The 27,857-nt window shown below is 37.6% G+C and overlaps 1 pseudogene; it reads left to right on the forward strand.

The window, feature by feature from the left end:
• Positions 1 to 8,346: 8,346 nt before the first annotated feature.
• Positions 8,347 to 26,841, forward strand: LOC149140863 (alcohol dehydrogenase 3-like; annotated as a pseudogene).
• The last annotated feature ends 1,016 nt before the right edge of the window (positions 26,842 to 27,857 follow it).

The raw sequence follows: 27,857 nt of genomic DNA on the forward strand, positions 1-27,857 counted from the left end.
AAAAACAGACCATGAGGAAAAGAGCTTACCCACATTTTTATTGCTCTGCAATTTACTCTCCCACCAAACGAGAGCTGTGCTGCCCAACCGTAGAGAGGCCAATTGGATTTTCGCCTCATCCTCTACGATTTGCTGAATCCTGCAATAAACCTCAATCTGCCTGATCCAATTTTTAAGCTTTTCTGCGTTACTTTCACCATTAAACACAGGAAGATCGAATTTAACATCTAATTTAAAAAAGGTTTCTTAGATGCATCCTTCAGATTTCTCTGATTATGGTGGTGAGGAAAAGAAGAACCTTCACCACCAGAAGGAGAAGGAGGGGGTTCTTCTCCATCGTTCCCATGTGCTGAACCTTGTCCTTCTAGATTCCTCTCTTCAGCTTTTTGCAGTCTTATAGCTAGCTGATTGATATTCTCTGCCATTGAGTAGAAAGTCTTTTTGAAATTGCGCTCCTCTTCAATACGAGCTTCATCTTCAGCCATGTTTCTTCTTCGAGGTGCACGCCTTGCCTTTGGATCGAAAGGTTCTAAATTCCCTTCGCCTCTTTGAAGCCTGCCACTTGTTAGCATACAAACATGCAATTCACATCTAAAAAGCCCTGCTCTGATACCACTTGATCCAAGATGTTTTTGCTTATAGATGTATAGAAAAGAATTGCATATAAAATTTGCAGCTTAACACATAAATGTGCACATGTGAAAAGAAGAAGAAAACACATAAAAGGCACAAAAGAGAACACCAAGGCTTGATAATGGAGTTCGTCCAATTCGGACTATGTCTTCGGGCCCAACTCAACAATGGGGAGGCCTTTCTTATTAAATGGCATGAATAAATAGAGTTACAATTATCAATCTGTCCATAAAGAGGCTTATACCTCCAATCTGCCTGATGGCTATGAAATGAATGCCTGATATGGAGTGGTATGCAGCACCAAAGCTTCCCGCAGCAATAGAAGAGGGCTGGAGTTGTATAACTGTCCAAAACAGATCAAAAGACGCTCTCGGCCTCTGTGAAACAGCGTGCTGCAACCATAAAAAATGCCTCCTCCGTGCTCTTCCATTGATCCCTTCTTATAATGGTTTCTCGGACAAAATCCCATGTAAAATGGGGCTTGCCTGGTTAATAAGAGAGGTTGGCAGAGGAAAAGTATCGGCGGGCATAACCGTCCCCTAAAAATGGCCTCTTATCGTTTAAAACGATAACACTAAAAAAATCCCGAATACACTAAGAAATCCGCCAAAACCCGTTTACCTGGATTTCAAATATTATTGAATTAGGCATAGAACTTGTATCGAGCCCGCGCTAAAGTCGCAGATCGGCATATCACTATGTCCCTGTCCTGGCCCTCGAGAATGACCGACCGTCGATCACCGATCGCCAATATTGGCGTTGGCACCCCACACATATATCGCCCCGTTAGTGTGTTGGAGGTTCCATTGGTTAGTGTATCACTGATCCGACTACCCGATTGCCGATATAGCTTATATATATATATATATATATATATATATATATATAGCTAGATATATATATGACCGCCGATTGTGATTGCCTCCGATTCGCCGATCCGATCTGATCAGAGATCGGCGATCAGAGTTCCATGGCCCCAATGCTTAAGTCTGCCCTCATGCAACCTCCAATTGCGATTTTCATTTAAGGCTTTATGACCCATTTCTAAAGGAAATTCCTTTTTTCTCAAGGATTGAAGAACCCTTCTTTTTGCAATAACTTCATCATTCAGATTCGGATTGAAGTACCGTTTGCATCGTTGGAATCAGAAAGAAGAGATATCTTTTCTGGTCCTGGGTTGACTTCATTCTGATCATTTTGATTTCTGAGTTTCCATGCCATTGTATCTGAAGATCCACCTGGATCATTTTTAATTCTATCCCTTGTAATCAATAACGTGTTTATATGTATACTATTAGAGTCCATACCTAACCTAGAAAGGGACAAAACAAATGTTGTACATTGGCTATTATTTTTTCTTGAGGTTGGATGTAGGGAATTATTTTCCCTTGAGGCCTTACACGGGATACACATGATTGTACATTAGCTATATGGGCCATCTGTACCACTGAATAGGGCATATGCAGCCTTGGTAGGTTGTGGCTCTACATTTTTGGACACTTCTTTGGGTGGATTTCTATATCTAGTGATTTTCTAGTTGGTTTTTGATGAAGGGTTGGGCATAAGATAATTATGATAGAGAAATATATATAGCTACTAAATTGTTGGGCACCTAAAAGAGCACGAATTTCAAAGCATAAAGGAGTATGTGAATTTTTGTAGTTTTAATGGAATTTCCACTTAATCTATTTACACATGACCTTAAGACTACACAACACAACCTTAAGAAATAATAACCCCATGAATTTTCTAATTTCTAAACATGTAGCAACCCTTGGATAAAATCATGTTGTTTATTTTTCTCTACATGGAGTTTTAGGCCATAGTGAGTTCTCTTTACATAGCCTGCAAATGGGTAATAGTAATCCAATACATGTGTAATGCTCTCAGATAATATTCACAAGCTTGCAAGCATCAAATATATTATGAGACACATTATTGTAAGTAAGCAATATATTGAACCCATTATCTCTGAGGAGATGGTCATCACAAGATTAATTTATTGGTATATGGAAATGCAAGTCATTAATCAAAGCATTTTCATTATCACGGAAATAAATAAAATAACAAAAATGGGTAAAACTTAGAAATAATACAACAAAAATACCTAAAACACTAAAAGGTAAAATTTTAGAGTTTTTGAGTGTACCTGTTATCCTTGTTTGGCTTAGTCTCCTTTTTTTCCTAAAATGGAAAATTTTCAAAATTAGAAATGCCTCAATAATTTCACTATATAGGTAAATATAAGAACCATATTCTTTCCCATTTGACATTGTTCTAGTTACATAATGTGCAATCACCATATTCTTCCCCATTATGTTTTAGTTACAAGGAAAGAAAATAGGTTGCATGAGTTGTAAAACTCCGACTCATTGACATGATTAAGTATAGAGGGCCAACTATAGTTAAATACATAATGTTGACAATGGAGTATTTAAAACCTTTCATAGCTTGCAAAAGATGCTGAGAAATGAGCTATCTTGCAACAAAAGATATAGAGGATAGGTAACTATGTTTTCATGATTCTTAATAGTGTTCCTTATTAGTTATGAGATGTGGTCTAACTAAGCTCACATGAAAATTAGGAGAGGATGCCAAATTTCATATAAGTAGGTGTTTATCACATCATAGATTTCAAGTGGGTGATTGTAACATACCTAACCTCTTAAGTAACATTAAAGAGTTGTGGAATTCAAAAATTTCCTCTTAAATGTGATTCTAGGGTCACTTTTGAGATCACTAAGACCATTTGCTCTTCTGGAGCTTTCCATCAACTATACTCTTGCTCTGAGCCTTGAGCACAAAGTTAATACCCTTTAAAGTTTTCTAAAGGGATTTCTCTCTCCTACCACATCATCATATGTACAAGGGTCTACACTTAATAGATGACATGATGATTTCGATCATTGGAGGAATGAGACTTAGAGAGTGACAAGAGAATACAAATTAAAAACTCCCAGCAAGTCACCCATCCCGGTACTACTCTGACCCAAGCACACTTAACTATAAAGTTGTCATGAAATTTGGTGCATTAATGTTGGTGTGATACAAGTTGTTTAAGAATCTCAACTTCATGAGTGACAAAGGAATATGTCACAATCTGTAAGATAAATATTATTGAAAAACATCGTAAAAAGAATTCAGAATAGGGAACAATGCATAAGAGAAATGTTGCAGAAAAACATTATAAAGATAACTCAAAATATAGTACCATGGGTAAGAGAGATATTATAGAAAAACAATAAAAAAGAACTTAAATATTTATCGCATTGATGTTATACCATGAGATTACATTATGAGAGAAAACATGCTTTTCTCCGAGTGAATTCCCGTATTTATACTTTTTACGGGTGTCTTTCCACCGAGAGTCATCCCCTTTTACATTTTAGAATACCATGAGTGATTACTATGGGTGAATATGATGGTAAAAACTAAATCATCATATGATTATATTCTCACTTCACTATTATGATTCATTTTGTTTTTTATAATGCATATTACAAATATAATCCATGATTTTACAAACGTTTTTAGAAAAATAATTATTAACTATGGTAATTATCATCTACCCTGATCACATGGCATTGTATGGATGACTCTTGGGCCTCATGCTTACCAAGGAAATTATTTCAACCTTTGGCCTATCACATCATGGAGAAAGTTCCCTTATGCACCACACCACACTCTATCCAAAACTCAAAACTCTCTCACCTTCCAACATATTGCACAAATATTTTATTCATGTGATACATCACATCACACAAAATATGCTTTCTCTATGATATTCAACCTTCAATTTCCTTAATTCTACTATATTTCTCTCTTCCTCCTACTTCCTTGTCCTTATTTCCTTTCTCCTTCCTCCTTCCCACCTTCCTTTTTATCTTTCTCCATCGCAACCTGAAATAATTTGGGCCTTGTGACATGCCATGCCAAAAATAAGCTTGTGCACAACATGTTGAAACCATGAAAATCTTCTTATCACACCCAATAATCCTTGGTTTATAACATGTCACATTTGAGAAGTTTTCTCGACATGATCCAGGTGGATATTGGTGGCCACCTACCTCCACTTGGACCCCCACCATTGTTTCTTTCAATTTTTTAGTTTCCTTATTTGTAGCACAATTTACTATTTTTGGCAGTTTTTTGGGTCCTGAACTTTCAGAGCCGTTTTGAGGCCCTAAACGACGTTTTTTTTTGTTTTGTTTTTTGTTTTTTGTTTTGTTTTGTTTTTTGTTTTGTTTTGTTTTTTTTTTTTTTTTTTTTGTTTTGTTTTTTTGTTTTGTTTTGTTTTGTTTTGTTTGTTTGTTTGTTTGTTTGTTTGTTTTTATTTTTATTTTTATTTTTTTATTTTTATTTTGGAAAATGGGGGCCAACATATATTATAAATCGATGTTGGCCACTCAAAATTTGTAGGCCTTAGATAGATCTTTCTAATGAGGTATTGTACGTGTCAAATGAAGATCGTATGCCAAAGTTACGACCCCGGGAAGTTGATGTACCAATTTACCCAAACGTGGACCATAGTTTGGCGCTTCATCTCCTAGGGTTAGGTTTTTAGATGTTTAGGGTTTTCCCTTGTTTCTCAATAATAAATAGGCCTTTGAGCCTCATTGTAACACAATTCAAAGACATGTAACCACCACATCTCTTTTCATAGATAAACTACCATCGCCTGAGCTAGTTTATTTCCATTCTGTATGTAAGCATATTTCAGTTCTTCGATATTAATGAAATGAAGTTTTATTTCTGTTGCATCTCTGTGTGTATGGTTATATCTGTAATTTGTTGCATTCCTGTTTAAATTCAAATCACCACAACAACAATAATTTCCCTACCCCCTTACATTTGTTACACCTTCAAAAATTTCTAGGCCTAATACATATCATGCCTAAATTAAAATTTCATGGTGTAATAGGTCACACAATTAAACACTTTCCTCTGCATGACATTATACCTCTTCGTGTTGATTCCTCGTATCACATGTTTATAATATGTTTGGTCTTGTAACATGTTATCTCTTTATCATGGCCCACATGTCTTATACTAAAAAAAGTTCAAGGGTGCAATGCATCACTCCACAAAAATTTGTGGTGCGATACAACACACAATGAGAACTATTCTTCTTATGTGATGCCTCGAAACCTATGTCATGTGCCTCCCCAAAGCTTCATAGCCTCCACCATAACACATGAAATTTATTTTCTTGTGATATGAGCTATATTGCATGAAAATAAAAATCATGTGAGACACCTAAAATTGTTAGCATTCTTCTTCCAAAACTCTTCCATGTTTTTGCTAAGCATTTTCCATGAGGGAAAGCACTTTTCTAATGCTCCCTTTGACTTCTATAAGACATCAAATAGATAAAAAAATACTTAAACACTGAATCTCTTAATAAAAATAATTTTAAATTAAACTTTGAACACTATTAAACTTAAACATCCTTTATCACTAAACAATAATAAAATAACATAACTTAAAACAAGTCTAATATGCAACATTGTTGTTTAGTACTTGTCTCTTATGCAAAAAGTAAAAAGTAATTGACAATAGAAGTTATTTATGGCAGAAGTAATCCATATTAGTTGCTCTATTGTTCAGGCATGAAAGTACAATGATTTGTCTATCTAAATATTTGCATAGTTCAGTATATATATATATATATATATATATATATATATATATATATATATATATATATATATATATATATATATATATATTATTTAAAAAACACACACACACACAATACACACACGCGTGTGCGCGCACACACACACACACACACACACACACACACACATATATATATACACACACATTTTAAAATTTTATTAACTAGAAATCAATAAAACAATGAATGAATTTGATTAAAATTAGAGAAATATAGAAAACATATAGTTATTCACATGTCACTATGTGAGAGTTTTAACATATTTTGAAATTCCTTTGCAACTAGTAAACATATGGTGAAAATAAATGTAATTAGAATTCCTTTAAAATTAGAAAATTTAAAATGAGAAGGCAATAAATTGAAATAGAAAAAGTAAGCAAAAAGACTTATGACTAATAAAAAAAGCCAAAAAAATTCCATTGTTTTGTACTTAAAAATAAGTATAATAATGAATGGAAAGAAAATATTAAATATATAATTTTTTTTTTTTAATATTTACGAAGATATTTGGCTATTAAAATTATTTTTTTTACAAATTAATTTTAAACTCCATAAAATTAGACATCCGCAATCAAAAATAAAAAATTCAAAAATTAATTTTTAATTTTTAAAATAATAAATTTACAAATTAATTAAAAATCTTTGACCAAACTAATTATACTTAAATATAATATAATAAAAACAAAATAATTACCTACCTAAAATTTAATAAAAATAACTATTTCTCACTCAACAACAACTTAAATACATGTATCTATACAACTTAAATATGTCCATGGGGACGTAATTTCGATAACGAGTTAAGATAGGGTTTAGTCACGTTGATCACGGAACCTTATTTTCGTAAAGAGAGATGCGCGTGACCTCCGAAAATGCAAAATGATGACCCTTCTATTTCTCAATTTTTATTTTTGGGTTCAAGCGGGTTTTTATGAAGAAAAGAAAATTGTTCCGTAAAAATCACAATTTTTATGTTTGGTTAAGTAGATGTGTATTAAGAAATTTTTATAAATTTAAGTATTAGGGGGTTTACGCAGTGTATTATATTAAATATCATTTTGGGATTCAACTGGGTTAAGTAAGTCATTCATGTATGACCATTTCTATGAGTTCTGGGAGGTCACCCATCCTAGATCGCTTCTAGTCCAAGCGTGCTTAACTATGGAGTTTTCAACGCAATCAAACCCACTTAGCTTGCTACCCCATTTGCAAAACCTTAGCAAGTATTGTGCCTCATGAACCATTCAAGTAGAGATCCCTTCACTCTTTTTGAATTTAAGTATTAGGGGGTTTACGCATTGCATTATATTAGATATCATTTTGGGATTCAACTGCCTTAAGCAAGTCATTCACGTATGACCATTTCCATGAGAGATAGTCGTAATTGACTAATTTCTCATGATTTTTAAATAGTTCACTTAACACTCATTGCATCAAATTATGCTCAAGGGGTGAAGAAATTTTTACCTAACACTTTTCCAACAAAAAATTTTAACCAACATGTTTCGAACCAAAATCATAAGCCTATATTTTTGAAATTCATTATTGGAAAGTACAAGACCCTAACATATTCAGGGGTTTTTTAATTAATTAATTTATTGTAGATAATTTTTTATTATGATTTAATATGGGGACATTTTCATTAATAACATGCCTCCTATGTACTGTTATTTTCCATGCAACCCTATGGTCCAACAATCGTACACACAACCAGCTAGCCAAGAAACCACAGTCCATGGCATGAAGTTGGATGGTTTATACCCAATCCATGGACTCTAAATCCAAAATTGTAGGGGCAATGCCTCTGTGACTCCTACATAAACCCAACTAGCGAAGAAACACCAGACCCCAGTGTGAAATATTGTGGTTTATACCGAATCCATAGCAATTTGGGTGTGCAGTGACTTGCAAAACTGTTACAGTGGTGCGAAGTGTATAAATTAAAGATTTCTGCCCTCCACAGGAACGCAAACACTCTTTCATTATTTTCATAGCAGGAGAACCATTTTGGCAGATCGATACTTTGAAGGAAAATGGCAAGCTCTATTGCATGCGAAGTTATGACAGGCAAAGGTAATTCGTATTGCTCACATTATAAGAATCTCCACATGATTTGTCTTGTAAGAGAATGGTAACTTATTTCAGTGATGCAATCCATTTTTAGTGTTTAGCACAAGAGATTGTTTGGGGAGATGGACCCTTCAAGGAAATCAACAACAATCTTTACTAGAGGGCAAGTTCTCGCATGTAAAGGTAATTAAGAGTGCCCAAATTGTAAATTCCAATTGTTTTGCTAAGGGAATGATAACCCATTTTTTTCAGTGTCAAATCCATTTTTAGACCATCAGGGGAGATCAGTGCTTCAAGGAAACGCCAGGCTTTCCTGCAGGCAAAGTTGCCGAATGCAAAGGTAATTAGGAGTGCCCAAATACTGATTTCCATATGATTTATTCAATTGGGGATTTATAATCAATTTTCAATGTTCAATCCATGTTCAGTGTTCAGGTACATAAGAAGCCATTTAAGGACCAGGTTGATCCTTCAAGTAAAATGGCAAGCTCTACTGCAGGGGAATTTATCACATGCAAAGGTAATTAGGATTGCCCACATTCTAACAGTCTCCATATGATTTGCTTAGTAAGGAAATGATAATCAATATTCAGTGCCCAACACAGTGAATGCATATAGCTTAATTTCTAGTTCATAACTTTAAAATGGCTCCAACTATATAGATTGCCATATAGCCTCCGGGAAATGTTTCTAGGATCTTAACAATGGAGTAGTGATTTTTACTAATATAACATTGATTGACAGAAACAATGGAGCAGTGATTTTTACTAATATAACGTTGATTAGTTGTGGAATCAAATTTTGTTGCAATTTTGAACTATGTTTGTGAAGATGAATATAGATTAGCCAATAATATTGCAAAAATGATGTAATGACTCTTACTAACAAAATGCTTATTGTTGTTGGATGTAATTTGTTTGCCATGTTAAAATTTGATAACTTAAATTTTTTTATTTTATTATAGCGGTTGTTGCTTGGGGACTGGGGCAGCCTCTGAAGATTGAAGAAGTGCAAGTGGCACCTCCATAGGCAATGGAAGTCAGAATCAAAGTGCATTATACTGCTTTGTGTCACACAGATCTTGTCTTTTGGGAAGCAAAGGTAAGCTATAAGAAATATTAGTAACTAGAAGCTCTCCATCTTTAATCTAGGTTTTAAGCATGAGAGGTATCCAAATGGCAAAAACCCTGAAAGAGCAAACCCTTATTTAAGATTAAGGGGTTAGGGTTTATGATAGATCCACGCTATTTTGAATTGTTTTTAACTCAAGATCTTTGAAGTAGTTAGAGGTTTGCACTTGGGTTGTTTTGACACCTGTTGGTGTTTTAGTAGATTTGAAGTATATTTTATTAGGGTTACAGACACATAGAAATAGGCCCACACATCGAGATCTCCCCCACCTAGGCTCTATAATGTCTAGCTTCTTCGGGTGCAATTAAATTTTCTTATTAATGATTTGTCTATTATTGCTTTGGTTGTAGGGTCAAGCTCCACTCTTTCCCCGCATCTTTGGACATGAAGCAACTAGGTATCCTCTCTATTCTTGCCATGAAATTCTGTTTCTAAAATAATAATTCAATCAAGCATGTAGTATTTTACGGGAAAATATTTCTGGTGATTAATTTCTGGCCAATTCTGGCAATGGTTGGTGTAGAATTGTTGAGAGCGTTGGAGAAGGGGTAACTGACCTCAAGCTGGGTGACAAGGTTCTTCCTTTATTTACTGGAAAATGCAAGGAATGTAGACACTGCAAGTCAGAAGAGAGCAACATGTGTGATCTGCTTAGAATTAACACTGAGAGAGGGGTTATGATAAATGATGGAAAGTCAAGGTTTTCCATCAACGGGAAGCCGATTTACCACTTCCTTGGTACATCGACTTTTAGCCAATACATTGTTTTGCATGTGGGATGTGTGGCCAAAATTAATCCTGAGGCTCCTCTTGACAAAGTTTGTATTTTAAGCTGTGGTGTCTCCACAGGTAAATTACTTATGGATTTTTTTAATCATTTTTCTTGTGCACATGTTCAGTATCAGCCGTGTTTAGGCCTATAGGAGGTTCATCGAGAACTTCTTGCAGATTTCTTATTAGATCATTGCAGAGGAAATGTAAGAAGTTTGAATGGATAGAGGAGTGTGAGGCTAGTTTTGAGTAGCTTAAGTAGTTATTGAAACATGCACCAGTGCTAAAGATTGCAAATCAAGACAAAGAGTTTTTGGTATGCACAGATACTTCCAAGAGAGGGCTTGGTGGAGTCCTTATGTAGGATGGACAGGTGGTATGTTATGAGTCCCAAAAACTAAACGAGCCAGAGTAGAACTACTTGACACATGATCTTGAGTTGGCAATGATAATACATGCATTGAAGATGTGGAGGCACTATCTTCTTGGTAGGAGGTTTGTACTTCTAAGCGATCACATTGGATTAAGGTATTTTTTTGACCAACTGAATTTGAACACTAAGCAGGCTAGATGGTTGGCCATGATCAGCGAGGTTGATTTCGAGATCAAGTATATCAAAGGTAAAGAGAACAGAGTGGCAGATGCTCTTAACAGGTGGATACAGGTAAATCACTTAGCAACTATGAGCTCTTATGGGACAGGTCTAGAGGATAGGATCTTGCGAGCAGGTCAGTAGGATGTCAGATATATGGATATTGTGCACAGGTTATGGCATAGCACAGGTACATGTGATAGTACAGGTAAAGGTACAGTTGATGGTATAGGTACAAGTATGGATGAAGGTGATAGTACATGTACAAGGACGGTCCCAGAACAGAAACAAAAACAAGTCATCGAGTGGGAGATCTAAATCTAGAGGGAGATCTAAATCTCTAGGAAAACCTGTAACGCAGAAGCATATTGATTAGCGCAGATGGTTGTACCTCATCTTCTATGAGAACAGATCTCAGGGCCTCACTCATGATTGCCTCCATACAATATTAAATATTACCTCCTAGGCTTTCTTTTTTTCTCTGACTTTGAACATGCAACTTCTTCTCTGGGTTCACATTTTCCCTAATAAGTTGGACAACTTCTTTTTTCCAAGAGACCTTGCTTGCCATATTCCACAAGTTCCATGAGAGATTTTTCGATTGATATGATATGTAATAAGCTTCTAAGTCTTCCCAATTATATGGGTTGTAACAAGCTTTTAATGCAGATTTAAAATAACATTTTTGTGTTTCCTGTCCTTTCCTCTTCCATGCCCAAATACCAATCCCTCCATCTCTACTCCTCCAGCTTTCTTGTGCAAGGCATGGCTTGCCCTCGGATCTTCTCCTTTTCTGATTGACTGTTAGATTTGATATCCAAAAATTGAACATCTTTGGAATGTGACTATGCTCATTAACACTCCCCGCCCCTCCAAGGTTTGGATTGCTCTTGGATCGTGACCATGTTCATGAACACTGCCCTGTAAGTCTTCGTTTCTCTTGGATTGTGACTACGCTCATAAACAATCGCTCGCACCTCCAAGATGTTACCCATGAGGTGGGACTTTAAATCTGGGTAAAATTTGCCTTTGTTGAAACCTTTTTTTGTTATCGGGAAAACTATTTCCTGGATTTGTTGAATATTTTATGTGTAATTTCCAATGTTACAAAAATCATTATCGAGATTAAATCGGCGAGGGGAAAAAATCGGAAAAAATTGGAAAAAATAGTAAAAATCAGGAAAAAATCGTAAAATAAAAAAATATTCATTTTTTTTCAATTTTTTTAATATTTAAAGCATCTACAACATAAAATAAATACATTGAAACATAAATATGATAAAAGCACTAATATATAATATGTGTAATATCATTTTTAGTGCTACATCACACATGGGACATAATAGTGAATCCTGTCCTAAATAGTAAGTCCTGACTCGTGAGTCCCAACTCAGTCTCAAAATATCAACAAAAAATATAATAATGTATCTCATATCATGAGTCATAATGTCATATACAATGAAATGAACCAAATAACTAATACTACTAATTTCCTTTGCCCCTCTTGTGATAAAATGCAATAGCTTTCCCTTTCCTTCTAGATGTAGATGTCGGTGGAGTTGGTAGTGGACTCTGCTGTGCTCTAGAAGCCGAAGAAGTAGGAGCTAGAGGAAGTAGACCACGTCCTCTACTGGTGGTAGGGGTAGCCTAGGTAGGTGGTGTCACATCCTCCTCCTGTCGCTCCTCCTCCTCCTCCTCCTCCTCCTCTACGCCTTCCACTACCTCCTGCTCTAACCAATCATTGGTAGACACCATGAGAGGCCTCTCGGCCTCAACCCTCCATGCAATAGTGGTATCAATCGCATCCAATGAGATGGCATCCATATCAAGTATCCTCTCAAGTTGCCTCACCCACAATTGAAGATTGAAGTAGACGTAGACCATGTCATTAAGTCGCTGGGATTCCAACCTCTACAAAGGTCATAAAATAATAATTATAAAAAAATTATTATTTAATGAATTCAAAAAATTAATTGGAAATTTGGAATATTTTAAGTTTTAAGTTTAACCTGTTGCGCTTCTTATTGTGTATTTTTTCAAATACACTCCAGTTGCGCTCGCATCTTGAGGAGCTACATGTTTGGATGAGGATTCAAATGGCAAGATTTTGCAGATGGGGTACTCTGGCACCATAGCGAGTCCACCATGCATCTACAACAAAATTACAAATAAGATAAACATAAGAAAAAAATGAAATTTGAAAGTTGAAAAAAACTATGAAGTTATGAACTTGAAGAGACAATGAAATTTGAAACAAACTAAAAAATACTTGGCATTTGTGTCTTCCTATCAACCACAACCATCTCAAAGCTAAATGTGCCACCTGCCATCCTGTATATCTCCATTTCTTTAGATATTTCTGCACATTATTCTGGAGATCGCACCATCCTCTAAACACAAGTTAAGAATCCATCCATGATCTCAGCATCAAATAAGAACCCACATGGATAAGAAAATGCGGGGTTCAGGTAGATCCCTATAGCATGAATGGGACACTGGAGTGTGTTGTTCCATCGTTCATCAATCACATCCCATAGGAGGAGTTGTTTCTGAAACCCCTCATCTCCCTTATCATCATAGTAGACCCGAATGGCTTCTTTGGCCTTGTCCATGACCTCATACAAATAGCCCATTGCGGGCTTCTCACCATCAACTAATCAAAGAACCTTTACCAAAGGTTTAGTAACAGTGCACACCTCCTGCACTCCCGCCCAGAAGTCTTCCTGGTATGAAACTAATCTGCATATGGCCTCTCCTTCTAGTTTGCGGCTAAATGTTAAAGCACGCCACTCCTTTGAAAGAAACATTCTCTTCACATTCCACATATAATTCAAGAGGGATTGAAGAGATACGAAACTGGTGGAAAACCGTGTAATGGCAAGGAGAACCGACTCCTTGTTGTTGGTGAATTTTCTCATCAAGCTAAGCATAGCTGCATGATTATATATAAATTTTGTAATGCTTTTTTGATGAGTCAACAATATCTTTGACAAAGGAAATTTTTCCAATGTCCTCCAACATCAAATCAATACAATGTGCAGCACAAGGTGTCCAAAATAAAGTAGGATGCCTCTCCATAAGCATCCTTCCAGCAACAACATAATTTGCAGCATTGTCCGTTATGACTTGGACAGCATGTTCTACATCCACCTCCAAAATAAACACATCCAACAAATCACATAATAATTTTGCATCTTTGATATGTGAAGATGCATCAACAGATTTCATAAACATTGTCCCCTTGGGACAACTAACCAAGAAGTTTATAAGGGTTCTCCCTTTTTGGTCGGCCCAACTATTTGACATCATAGTGCATCATGTTCATGCCCATGATGCCCTAAACTCCTCCAATATTTTGGTGCAGTCAACCTTTTCATCTTGAAGAATGTGTCCTCTAAAGTCATCATAAGAAGGGATTTTGTACCCTGGGCCAACAAGTGTAATAGCATCAACAACAGGCTGGAAAAATTGATTATTCCTTGCAACACTAAAAGGAATATCACTCCAAAGGAGAAACTTGCCCAACAACTTGTCAGCTTGTTCTTTTTCATTTTTTTAAGCATTGAAGTGATAGATGGTTATGAACCAGGCATCGTTTTAGGAACAAAAAATGATGAGGCAACTACAGGGTTGGTTGTAGACATTGATGTTGAAGTAAAACCAGTGCCACTTCCATATTCACCTCCTAACACCCTTCCTGCTAGTTGCTTCTTCAGATCTGCTTTGGCCACTTTCTCTTGCTCTAATTCTTCCAATGATCTCATGGCTCTTCGGATGATTTCCGCATTTGTATTGTTGCAAGGCCCTACATCATATCCAAAGATTTGTGCTAGGTGGTACTTCAATCTATAAACCCCCCCTGACATATGCTGCCCACACAACTTGCAAGACAAGTTCAATCTATCAAACCCTCCATCAGGTTCACCAAATTCTCACAAAGGGTCCAATTTTCTTGGCATGTTTGTAAATTGGTTGAACTCTTGAGTTTTAATGTAAGATGAAATTTGAAGTTGAACCTATGGCACAATAAGAATTTCAAGCTACAAAAATATTTTTTTTTTTTTACATACATGACACAACACATTGAATTTTTAACAAACAAACAAAAAATACCTCAACTCAATCCAAAATGAACTCTCTCCACTCTATGCAACAAAAATTTAAAAAAAAAAACATCATCAATTCCACACAAAAATCATTGATAATCAATGGGTTATAGAAATGTTGGAAATAATACTGAGAGGGGGGGGGGGGGGGGGGTGAATCAATATTATCAAATTCTTTTCAATAGATCTTCCAGATTTATACTTTAATTTATTCTTCAAATATTGATCATTAATTTGTATGATAGTACCATATAATAATGAGCAAGAACAAGAAAAACAGATAGTCACACCAAATAACACCAGATATAAGGTGGAAACCCAATGTGGGTGAAAACCACCTGCTGCAATATGTCTCTATCTTCTTTCAATTAGAAACTTCTTTTACAATGATTTTGTACTGGTGCAGTCCTTTACCAGTACGCAGGCTGCAACCTGCTGAGAGCTATAGCCCTCTCTCGTTTTCCAGTCTCTCCTGGAAGGGAGCTACAACCCATTTAGCTCTTGTACTAGCTGAACTACTAGTACGTAGGTGCTGACCTACTTCTTTTCTTCCAAGGACCACTTTTCATAAATTTTCAAACTGGATCCATGAACATCAAATAATCATCAAGTACATGTGAATCAACCAATCTCTTTCTACAATCACCCAATGAATCAAATAATAACTTCTCAGAATGCAGTAACCAGAAAAGTAATCTAAACCCAAAACTCTACAGCAATAGATAAAAGGCAGCCAACAAATATTTTAAGAAAAGTCCGCAACTTCACCAGTAGAAACTTGCGAATATCCGCAGTTCTTTTGTGTCTGGACTGCGTAGCTCCGCACCTGCACTGTCTACTCGACAACGGACCTCCACAACTGCACTGTCTACTCGACAGCGGACCTCCGCACCTGCGCCTTTTGCCGCTCTGCGTACCTCCGCACTAGCGCCTTCTGCTGCGTTGCGGACCCCCGCACCTGTGCTTTCTGCTGCGATGCTGGCCTCCACACCTGCGCCTTCTGCTACTCTGCGTATCTCTGCACCTGCGCCTTCTGCTGCGTTGTGGACCCCCGCACCTGCGCCTTCTGCTGCGCTGCAGACCCCCGCACCTGTGCCTTTTGCTGCGCTGCGGACCCCTGCACCTGCGCTGTGGATCGCCTGCGGACCTCCAAATAGAGCCAAATTAACAATCCTCCAATGTGCCACAGACAGTCAGATCCACAAATCTGATCATGCGCCAGAGAGATCACGTCTTATCAATAGATCCACCTTACAATTTATAGATTTCACCTTGATTTAGATCTAGCTTTTCAAACCGATCACCCAAAATTTCAGATTTTAAGATATTCAAATTTCACAAGTGACTAGCCAAATGATCTCCTTTCCTTTTTATAGGCAAGCCCTTACTCAAACCATGGAACAAAACCATCGAAAACCAATACAAGGGATCCAAAACCGGGGTTCAATAATTTAGATCCTATACCACGGACCAAAACCATAGGATCATGTACGTCGAACTAAATACAATGGACCAAACATAAAAATTCCCACGTGTGCACGCTTCTCTGCATTGAAGTGAGTGAACTGGGGGTTCGCACCTTCTGTTTGGATAACCTGCGGACATGACTGCACTTTGTGAATGGCGTGCCTGCGGGCTCGCACCTTTTGAACGGTGTACCTGTGAACCCTTTATTTTCTATCATTTTGAGAGCCTGAACAGAGATTTGCCACTTGAGTGAGTTTCCATCAAGTACAACGCCTGTTCCATAGCGCCAAACCTAAATCATAATGCCAACAATCTCCCCCTTTGGACTTGATGGCAACCCCAAGATCCTCAAAGTCATTCTCCCCCTTTGTTATCAAGGGCAAAGGGTTATGCTCCCCCTGAGAACATGCTGAAAAATCTACTCTGCTGTGCTGATCATGCTCCCCCTGACTATAGGCCAGATCTGTAAAAGAAAATTTCTTCAAGAAGAAAGAGATATAAGACATAGAGACAAAAGATTAGCAGCAATATTCAGATCAGCATCCTTCTAAACTTTCTCCTCCAAGATCTTCTATAATAATGCCAACAATGTATTATTAGAAGAATAAATGCTCCCCATGAACCTGTGCCAGATGGTCTTTGACCAATCCATAAACCAGCAAATGTACGTGTTTTCGGGAAAAGTGTCTATTCAGAACGACCCTATCCCACTAAGGTGTGACAATGACCTTAGAAACAAACAGAGAAAACTACTTTTGTATTCTTCTTTATGAACTATGAACAAAGAGAAATAGGATGAACCAACCTGTATCTTGCGCTTGTCCTTTGATCCAATCTCTCTCCTCTTTGACAGCTTCCAGCTACCAGCTCCCTTATTTGCCCAGCTTCACCAAGTGCCTGCCAGATCACAGAAGAAGGAAACTATACAAAGACATAGGTTCATACTCATAAAAAGCTTAGGATCATATTTAAGCTAAACATGCAAATGCAACAAACATCAATGATACACAAGCATGTAGGAGAAACTCAAATAGTTTTATTGATATAACAAGAAGATCCAAGAGGAGTTACAACCGATGATTCCTGATCCAGCATCAACCTCCCAGCAGAGAATCCCTTCTTCACCTCCAACAAAGCATAAATCACCCAATACTCCGATATCTATCTCAAAACCAACAGCAATTCTTTGCAATGTACAATATTCCAGCCTCTGGATCTCTGGGATGAGGGATCCATATATAGATGTATGCAAGGAGTATGAGTCAGCTTATGATTTGACTAGTGTCTTCTCTCCGTCAGTTCTTGCTTCCACTTGGAGACTGAGAGCCTCTTACTCACCCTTGGTCGAATTCAGTGAGGCAAGTGTCATTGGAGAAGATCTTGGAAGCTTCCATTGTCTCTCCACCTCGTGGAATGACTCTGCCACTTGTCATTTCCCACTCAACGCACCTTGGTAGTGCATTTAGGTGCGTTGCAATGCACTTAGCTAGTGTATTTGGGTGCTTTGCAACGCAGCTAGCTAGTGGAGCAGCTGAAATGATCCTGATTTGACTGATTCTGAGCAGTTTCTGGTGGAGAACTTCTGAGAGAAGTTGTAATTTGTTGACCTTGTTCCTTTAGGAGTTAGAACAACACTTTTAGGGACTGAGGAGCCCTTGGTTTATGGACATTTCATGCTTAGAGCTGTAAGGCACAAAAATGTCTATAACAGTACGCGTATACCCCATATGAAACTCGCGTACAACCAACAATCTCTGAAACAGATAAGATTCAACAACAAGATGATGCATCAACTACCCCCAGCTTTTGCTTGAGGTATTCAAAGGTCTCCTTGGGTAGTGGTTTGGTGAGTATATCAGCAACTTGTTCCTTAGAAGGAACATACTCCAACTTGACTTTTTGTTCAAGCACTTGTTCCCAAAGAAAATGATATTTGATAGGTATATGCTTGGTCTTTGAATGCATGACTGGGTTCTTTGAAATGCTGATAGCACTTGTATTATCACGTAGGATGGAGATAGGTGGAGTACAAGTGATTTGAAAGTCCTGCAAGGTTTGCATCATCCAAAGAAGTTGTGTGCAACAAGATGCAACAGCCACATACTCTGCTTCAGCTGTAGATAAAGCAATTGAACTCTGTTTCTTGCTGAACCAAGATACTAATCTGGAACCCATGAAGAATGCACCCCCACTAGTGCTTTTCTTGCCATCCACGCTTATGGCCCAATCTGCATCTGTATAAGCACGAAGGGTGAAATTTGTATCTCTAGGATACCATAAGCCATAGTTTTGAGTTCCTTGAAGGTACTTGAAGATTCTCTTAACTGCCTGAAGATGAGTTTCCTTTGATTTGCCTAAGATCTTCCAATTATTCCCACTGCCTGCATGATATCTGGTCGGGTACCTGTCAAATAAAGAAAACTTCCAATCATGGATCTATAGGTTGGTTGATGCACTGCTACAGATTCATCATTTACACTGAGGCTACATCCTGTAACCATAGGTGTACATACTGGTTTTGAATCTTCCATGCCATACTTATTCAAAATTTGCTTGAGGTACTTGGTTTGAGACAAAAAGATACCGCCTTCATTTTGTTGGATTTGCAATCCAAGAAAATATGTCAATTCTCCAAGCAAAGACATTTCAAATTCTTTCTGCATCACCAAGGCAAAGCTTTGACTCATAGCTTCTTCATTGCTGCCAAAGATAATATCTTCTACATACACAACAAGTATTAGCAATTTGTCATTTTCAATTTTTATATAAAGATTGCTATCTGTTGATCTTTTTGAAAAACCTTGTTGATGAAGATATTTGTCCAAACGGTAGTACCAAGCCCTTGGAGCCTGTTTAAGACCATAGAGAGCCTTTTTTAGTCTGCATACAACATTTGGATCATTCCCAAGAATGAAACCATCTGGTTGCTCAATGTACACTTCTTCTTCTAAGTCTCCATTCAGAAAGGCTGATTTCACGTCCATTTGAAATACTTTGAACTTCTGAAAGCTTGAGAGAGCAAGGAACATTTGGATGGCCTCAAGTCTAGAAACGGGAGCAAAAGTTTCTTCAAAGTCTATTCCTTCTTGTTGAGCATACCCTTTACAAACAAGTCTGGCCTTGTTTCTAATCACTTCCCCATTTTCATTCAACTTGTTTTTAAAGATCCATTTTGTCCCTATAACATTCTTATCTTTTGGTCTAGGAACCAACTTCCAAGTGTTATTCTTTTCGATCTGCTCAAGTTCATCATCCATTGCCTTGACCCAGCATTCATCTTTGCATGCCTCTTTTACATTTTGTGGTTCAGTGGAGGAGAGCAATGCCAAATAGCTTGAGGCTTCTGCAATTGTTCTTCTTGTTTGTATACCTGCCTCTTTCTGCCCCAAAATTTGAGATTCTGGATGATTCTTCTGAACGTACCTGGATGGAGGTTCTTTTTCATCATAAGTCTGATTTGAAGGATGGACTTCATCCTCTTCGATATTTTCATAATTTACTTGCCTAGGAATGTTTCCTTCTTCATCAACCACTACATCAATGCTGTCAACAATTCTTCCAAGTCTTTTATTGTAACACTCGTATGCTTTGCTGTGGGGAGAATAACCAAGGAGAATGCCTTCATCTTCTCTAGGTTCAAATTTGCCAAGATGTTCATCATTATTCTTAATATAGCATTTTCTTCCAAAAATTTTGAAATGTTTTACCGAAGGAGTCTCACCATACTAAAGCTCATGAGGAGTTTGAGTGCTGTTCACCCGGACATTTGTTTTGTTGAGAATAATAACCGCATCAAATGCAGCTTCACCCCAGAAGGTTGTGAGAGTTCCAGACTCATCAAGCATAGCACGAGCCATTTGTTGAACCATTCTGTTCATCCTTTCCACTACTCCATTTTGCTGAGGAGTCCTAGCTGTAGAGAATTCCCTTTTGTATTCCATGTTCTTCACAGAAGTCAAAAAATTCATTCAAGATAAACTCCCCACCTCTATCAGACCTGAGGCATTTGATTTTGTGATTTGATTCGTTCTCCACCAAGGCTTTGAATGATTTGAACTTTTCAAAGGATTCATCTTTGTGCTTCATAAGTCCTATCCAACAAATCCTGGAAAAGTCATCAATGAATAATATGAAATATTCTTCTCCTCGAGGTGACCTTTTCCTAGATGGGCCACATACATCAGTATGGACAAGTTCAAGTGGCCTGCTAGCTGATCCTTCCTTCTCAGGGAAGTTAGTTCTGGTTTGCTTACCAAACTGACATGATTTGCATATTGTGTTGTCTAGAATTCTGATGTCTGGAAGACCACGAACTGCCTGGTACTTGCATGCTTTCCTTATCTGTGAAAAGCTTAGATTTACCAACCTCTGGTGCCATAACCAGTGTTCATCATTTTTGCTCAAATAGCATTGTTGTTGTCCTTCTTCAAATATGTATAAATTATTTGGAGTTCTTATGCCTTTGATCATTGTTTTTCCTGTATCAAGATCACGAACACTACATCCATTTGATCGAAATATTACCTCAGTTCCTTGATCGCACATCTGACTGACACTCAGTAGATTATGCTTCAAGCCATCAACATACAAAACATTTCCATCTTTGACTTTTTCTTTCAACTAAACAGTGCCTTTTCCTTTTATGACTGCAGGGGTATCATTTCCAAAAGAAACTTTCTTTCCCTTTTCTAAAGCACTATATGATTGAAGTTTTTCTTTATCACCTGTCATATGCTTCGAACATCCACTTTCGATGTACCATTGATTTTTCTGTCCTTCTGCATATAAAGCTATCCCACATCTTTCTGGTTGCGGTTCCTTCATTCTCCATGTTCTGGCATTTGAGGTTTGTTCCTTCCGAGTTGTCTTCTGAAACCTGCTCCTGCATTTAGAATCTTCATGGCCGAAGTTATTACAAATAGAACATTCAATTTCACTTTCAAGGGCAGAAAAGTTGTTATAGGTCCTTTTTGTGATTTCAGTCATACTTCTTTGTTTTTGAGCTTCTCTAGTCATGATTGTCTTATAGGCAACACATTGAGCTACTTTGTGACCAAAGTTATGGCAAGAGAAACATTGGCCATTGAAGAAACTCCTACGATTATCAAATCTATCAACCAACCGATTGTAGTTTCTACTAACATCCATTCTTGAGGCAAATTGGGAAGCTTTTACCTGTGGCTGGTTGTGGCTTCTGTTTGTCCTTAAGGTAGATTGCCCCCGATTTTCTTGATAGTCTTTGTTCATTCTTGAGGTAAACTGTCCCTGATGATTTCTATTAGGCCTTTGCTCGCTCCTTCTTGCTGCATCAAGATAGATTTTGGAGGTGGATGCTTGAGATGCTTCTCCATTATATCCCAAACCTGTCTTGATTAGTGGAGAACGCTGCACATTGATAATCTCATCTAGAGTTTCAGATCCTTTAACAAATTTAAGATTAAGATCAACAGTTTCACATTCCAATTTTTCATGATGTTTTTCCCTTTCAGCCAGTTGACATTGCAGAGAATCAATAATCACATTCTTCTCTTCTAAACAAATTTTGAGTTTAGAAATCTCTTCATAAAGACCTTCTTCATCTATAGCATCCATGTAATCATCATCTTCAAAAGCCATTGAAAGTTTATAATTATTACCTCGTTCATCTTCTTCACTATTTGAAAGTCCATCACTATCTTCATGAGTGTAATAGCTTTTCTTATTTGCATTCTGTTTCTTGTTCCATTTAATAGGTTCCTTCCCCTTGTCAATCTTATCCTTATGAGGACATTTGGTAGCATAGTGACCGACTCTTCCACAAGCAAAGCATTTGAAAGGTAACTTACCTCGGAATCGTCCAGCACCCGGTTGAAGGTTTTTGACAAAATTTGATTCTTCTTCTTCTTCTGACACGTATCCTGACTCATAGTAATCTCCTTTGCTTGAAGCCTTGAAGGCAGCTTCTCTCCTGTCTGATGGTCCTCCTTTCCTCATTTCATAAGCAGTCAGAATTCCGTGCAGCTGTGACATGGTAAGGTTTCGTAGATTCTCTTTCTCTTCTATTGCAGAAACTTTAGATTCAAACCTAGGGGACAAATATCTTAGAACCTTTTCAACCACAACAACCTCTTTTATTTCTTCACCCAAAATTTTCATACAATTAACAATCTCATCTACACGAAGGAAATAGTTATCCACACTTTCATCATTGTGCATTCTGAGATTTTCATACTGAATTCTGAGGGTTTGAAGTTTTGCTCGTTTTACCTGTTCATCTCCTTCATAGCTCAGAACAATCTTGTCCCATATTTCTTTTGTGGATTTATACTGCATAACCTTCACGAATTCTGATTGAGATAGACATCCTAATAGAGTATTGACAACCTTTGCATTTGTTTCATATTTCTTCTTCTCAGCCGGATCTGTAGGAGTTGCCGATGGAAAAGTGTACCCTGTATCTATGATGTCCCATACTTCTATACCGAGATTGAAGATAGGCAGTAACTCTTACCTTCCAATATACGAAGTTTGTCCCATCAAAAATTGGTGGCCTGATAGATGCTTCTCTCTCATAGTTGCTCATGATGATGGATCTTCCTTCAAGCGATCAAGCTTCTTCAGAAGGACTTGCTCTGATACCAATTGTTGGAAATAATACTGAGAGGGGGGGTGAATCAGTATTATCAAATTCTTTTCAATATATCTTCCAGATTTATACTTTAATTTATTCTTCAGATATTGATCATTAATTTGTATGTTAGTACCATATAATAATGATCAAGAACAAGAAAAACAGATAATCACACCAAAGAACACTAGATATAAGGTGGAAACCCAATGTGGGTGAAAACCACCTACTGCAATATGTCTCTATCTTCTTTCAATTAGAAACTTCTTTTACAATGATTTTGTACTGGTGCAGTCCTTTACCAATACGCAGGCTGCAACCTGCTGAGAGCTACAACCCTCTCTCGTTTTCCAGTCTCTCCTAGAAGGGAGCTACAACCCCCTTAGCTCTTGTACTAGCTGAACTACTAGTACGTAGGTGCTGACCTACTTCTTTTCTTCCAAGGACCACTTTTCATAAATTTTCAAACTGGATCCATGAACATCAAATAATCATCAAGTACATGTGAATCAACCAATCTCATTTTACAATCACCCAATGAATCAAACAATAACTTCTCAGAATGCAGTAACCAAAAAAGTAATCTAAACCCAGAACTCTGCAGCAATAGATAAAAGGTAGCCAGCAAATATTTTAAGAAAAGTCCGCAACTTCACCAATAGAAACTTGTGAATATCCACAGTTCTTCTGTGTCTGGATTGCGCAGCTCCGCACCTGCACTGTCTACCCAACAGCGGACCTCCGCACCTGCGCCTTCTGCCACTCTGCGTACCTCCACACTAGCGCCTTCTGCTGTGCTGCGGACCCCTGCACCTGCGCCTTCTGCTGCGCTGCGGACCTCCGCACCTGTGCCTTCTACTGCTCTGCGTACCTCCGCACCTGCGCCTTCTGTTGCGCTACAGACCCCCCACACCTGCGCCTTCTGCTGCGCTGCGGACCCCCGCACCTGCACTGTGGATCGCCTGCGGACCTCCAAATAGAGCCAAATTAACAATCCTCCAATGTGCCACAGTTAGTAAAATCCACAAATCTGATCATGCGCCAGAGAGATCACGTCCTATCAATAGAGCCGCCTTACAATTTATAGATTTCACCTTGATTTAGATCTAGCTTTTCAAACCGATCACCCAAAATTTCAGATCATAAGATATTCAAATTTCATAAGTGACTAGCCAAATGATTTCCTTTCCTTTTTATAGGCAAGCCCTTACTCAAACCATGGAACAAAACCATCGAAAACCAATACAAGGGATCCAAAACCGGGGTTCAATAATTTAGATCCTATACCACAGACCAAAACCATAGGATCATGTACGTCGGACTAAATACCATGGACCAAACATAAAAATTCCCACGTGTGCGCGCTTCTCTACATTGAAGTGAGTGAACTGGGGGTCCGCACCTTCTGTTCGGATAACCTGTGGACATGACTGCACTTTGTGAATGGCGTGTCTGCGGGCTCGTACATTTTGAACGGTGTACCTGCGAACCCCTTATTTTTTATCATTTTGAGAGCCTAAATAGAGATTTGCCACTTGAGTGAGTTGCCATCAAGTACAACACCTGTGCCATAGCGCCAAACCTGAATCATAATGCCAACAAGAAACCCAAGCAAAAACAAGAAAAAAACCAAGACAAAATGGCCAAATTTGGTGCCCATACCTGGAAACCACGGTTTGCCGAAGAAATTTGATTCAAAGACGAAGTTCTCTTGCTTGGGATGCTAAAATCTCCAGGCTTCCTCCTCCTCTACCATAGTAGATGCCTTCCAGGCTTCCTCTCCTTCTCAACTCTCAAAACACGCCGTTGTCTATTCAAAATGACAAAAAAATTCATTTTTTTCTCTTATAAAATGCGCTGTGTAGGAGCCTGGCGATTATTTCCCATCGAATTGCGATAATTTCGAAAAAATCGCGATTTTTTTGAAAAAAAAAGTTCGTAAAAATTGAGTGATTTTATCGGCAAAATGAAAAAGTCACGATTTTTTGATGTTATCGTGATTTTCGCAACACTGACCAATTCCTGATGATGAAGAAATGTTATCCATTGGGAAAAACTTGAAGGAAATGAAATCTTGACCTAGTTGACATTTTATAATGTTTTTATAAAGTGGGTAATTCAATTCTGCAATTTTTTACAAAGTGGGTAAATCAATGCTGGGGATATTTTACTGGCTAGATGGTTAATAAAATCATCTAGATAATGGTTTCTTTGATCACAAATATTGTTTAAAGTTCATTTCTTTTGTGGAATCAGGGATGGGTGCTACTTTGAAAGTAGGCAAACCCAAGAAGGGTTCAATAGTAGCAATATTTGGCCTTGGGAGTGTTGGGCTTGCTGTAAGTTTCCTCACTTTATGTTCCTGTGTATGCACCTTAGTATATATTGCAATTCTACAGTGTTTAGACTTTACTTATTAAGGACCAATATGATGAGTGTATCGTTTAATTGTATGTTAATATTTTGATGTGACCTTAACTACACAGGCTGCTGAAGGGGAAAAAATTGCAAGAGCTTCTTGAATAATTGGGATATATTTAAGCAACGACAGATATGAACCAGGTTGTTTATTTTTCCCATTTCCATATTAGATAATCTGTGTATATATGTTGATTGGAGAATTGCCTTTCTAATTCACTGTTTGAATACTTTTTGTAATCTCAGCAAAACCATTTGGCGTAACAAAATTTTTAAACCCTAAAGACTACGAAAATCCCATTCAAGAGGTATGTTGAGCAGCCTATATTACTGGATATTTTTGCACCTTGAGAAACTTGGTGCTCTACTCCCCAGGAGGGGGAGAGCCCCTCTGCTTAATGTGCATAGAGTAAATATCCTTGCTAGAATTATTATGCCTACGCAGATTTATCAAATTCATTCATAATGTATTTAAACGAATATGGAAGTGTTTTAACTCAGATTTATCCAATAATCTTTGAACCATTTTTACTATTAAAAAACTATCACAAAATTATTTAATCAATTTAGAGTTAGTATCTCTCATCATTATTGTTTTTTCTGATACTGCTATCAATTTCCTTCATAGGTAATTGTAGAAAGAACTGATGGAGGAGTTGAGTATCGAGTGCATAGGAAACATTAAGGCGATGATTCAAGCCTTTGAAGCCTGCCATGATGTATTTGATCTGAATTCCCTTTCGTTTAAAAGATATTAAGCTGATTATTTCCTTTCTAATTAAACACCTGCAATTCATATTTTGATCAGTGAAAAGGAATTTGATATCATATTTTTGTTTTCTCAAGGTTGGGGTGTATCTGTTTTAGTGGGTGTTGCTCATTTAGAGGCAGTGTTTACAACTAATCTTGTGAATTTTCTGAACGAGAGGACATTGAAAGGAACTTTCTTTGGAAACTAGAAACCTCATTCAGATTTGTCTGGCCTTGTAGAGATGTATTTGAATAAGGTAAGACTTCAATTATTATTCAATGATGCATTCATTTGTTTGCTTAGATTTCCTTGCTAGAAATGTCTCTCTCAAACAATGATCATAAATAGAAAATTGTTGGTTTGTTAATGTACATGACAACATCAGTCTCTTCTATACTGAATAGGTCCATGCTTGATTTATGCAAAAGCTTGAACTGGGTAAAATGTAATTAGGTTTTTAATTGAGCATTTCTTGTTTGTTTTCTGTAGACACTTGAACTAGACAAATTTATTATACACGTTGTTTCATTTGCGGATATAAACAAGGCAGTTGACTACATGATTAAAGGAGAGGGCCTGAGAACTGTGATTAAAGTGTTTGATAAGATAAGATAATTATATGTATGTCCAACTATTGACCACAAAGTAGGTCAAAGGGACTGTTGAGTACACTGATGTATATAAAGTGGGAGAACCAAACGGTCTCCTCTAAAATATACAATGCATGAAGTAAATCAACATTTGGCCCTAGCGGAGAAGATGCGGGAGCTAATAGGTCTGAGGATCAGACCCATCTCTCCTAACATCTGAGGCTGAATGAATAACACTAAAGAAACTCTACAAAGTCTGTTGGCCCGATGAAGAGCCGATGGCAAGTGTAGACTGTCCACTAAATTGTATCCTGGGGGGTTCACATGTTGCTGAATGTTGGAGGACCTAGTTTGTCTCCTAAGAATGGATCTGAGATGGAATTGCTACTCAGATATTGTGTGGTAGGGTGAGGTCCCATAGAACTGGATTTTAGATACGTACCGGTATCGATCGATCTCTTGGTGCCCCTGTCTGAAGGTAGTACCCTGAAAAATGTCATGATCCTTTGTGTGGGGTTTGCTCTGATGGGAGGCTGAAGAATATGCGTTTGGAACATAAGAGCCTCCTGCATATATAGGGCCAAACCTCTCTGAACATGCAATGAAACCTTCCTCTGATCTCATAGTAGACAAGGCTTCCAAGGATGAAGTGCACCTCGGTCTCCACTTCCTTTAAATGACATACCTGGCAGAGTCTGTCTTGTCCATCCACCTGGTGGTCTGTCTCTACTCAAAGTATATGAGAACCTAATTTGAACTAGCCTAGAGGAATGCAAAGAGCATGCATCCAGTGGTGAAACGTATACTAGGGTTTAACAATCAGCCTGTCTCTCAAATCCAAGAAGTGTTCAACGTAGAAGGCCATCTTTGGGCGCAACCCTCCTAGAGGATTGACGCAGGTGACCTGGACGAACTTCCTGTAGATGTCCTCCTTGATGATATTGTTTAGATCCTATCTAGTAGAGTGATCAGGAGCATCTAACGAATATCGGAAAGGAGGGAGACGATCCAACTGAATTCCCATTGTAAACTGTTAAGAGG

This window comes from Pinus tabuliformis, chromosome X (assembly GCF_031772625.1).
Source record: "Pinus tabuliformis cultivar Carrire ecotype Pingquan chromosome X, CPIR1, whole genome shotgun sequence".
Taxonomy (NCBI): domain Eukaryota; kingdom Viridiplantae; phylum Streptophyta; class Pinopsida; order Pinales; family Pinaceae; genus Pinus; species Pinus tabuliformis.